The following is an 801-nucleotide window of genomic DNA, read 5'->3' as shown; positions in this document are numbered from 1 at the left end:
GCTACCTGTCCCCGGCTGGATCTGTCCCCGGAAATATCCCCGGGTTTCACTATGACTGAAAGACCCGAAATTGGAATGAAAGGGGGGAAAAAACTGACAAAACGTAGCCGATAATCGCACACCCAATACACGCAGGCTCCAGGCAGCCAGAGCCAGCGGTGCTCAGAGAGGTTTTAGAAGCCGTGTTTTACGATGCTAAAATCACTGGTTATTTACATGGAGTCTGGTGCGTTTAGCGAACGCAATTTCGCAGACTTTTGTTTTAAAAATGATCTTAATCTTTAACAGAAAGGTCGATCTCCTTAGAAATCCTTTCCAAAATGTTGTCAGACACTTAGAATATTAATCTGAGTCTGTTAGCAGCTAAACGAGCACTTTTATGAACGTAAATACAAGCTGGACAATTATCCTATTAACTTACATTGCAGCGATCTCGTTTAATACTGCATCAATGTCAAAGGAAAATATGTCCTCAGTAGTTTTTGTTGTATCTGATTCTCAATGAGCTGTTGCAGAAACAAGCCTTGAGCAGTAAAGCAAAAGCTGTCAGTAGTTCAGTAAACATTACATTATGAAATATTAGGACTTTCTATCTTGAAATATTAGGACTATTAGGACTTTCTATTTTGAAATATTAAGACTTTCTATCTGGAAATATTAGGACTTTTTATCTTGAAATATTAGGACTTTCTATCTTGAGGTGGAGTGGAGTAGGAAGTAGCAGCAGGGGTGGGTTTTAGGATCAGACCTGGGGGGGCTCAGCCCCTAATAAGAACAACTCTAGGTCTAGTGTCCCCGTTT

General features: G+C 40.4%; 1 protein-coding gene across 10 annotated transcripts in view; it reads right to left on the bottom strand.

Moving 5' to 3' along the window:
* The window catches only part of tns2a (tensin 2a), a 62,664-nt gene that overhangs the window by 22,492 nt on the left and 39,371 nt on the right, over positions 1 to 801 (bottom strand). The gene's annotated exons all lie outside the window — the stretch shown is intronic.

Source organism: Etheostoma spectabile, chromosome 7 (genome assembly GCF_008692095.1).
Source record: "Etheostoma spectabile isolate EspeVRDwgs_2016 chromosome 7, UIUC_Espe_1.0, whole genome shotgun sequence".
NCBI classification, from domain to species: Eukaryota; Metazoa; Chordata; class Actinopteri; order Perciformes; family Percidae; genus Etheostoma; species Etheostoma spectabile.
Note: the sequence above shows the minus strand (reverse complement) of the source record. Positions and strands in the feature narration are given on the sequence as shown.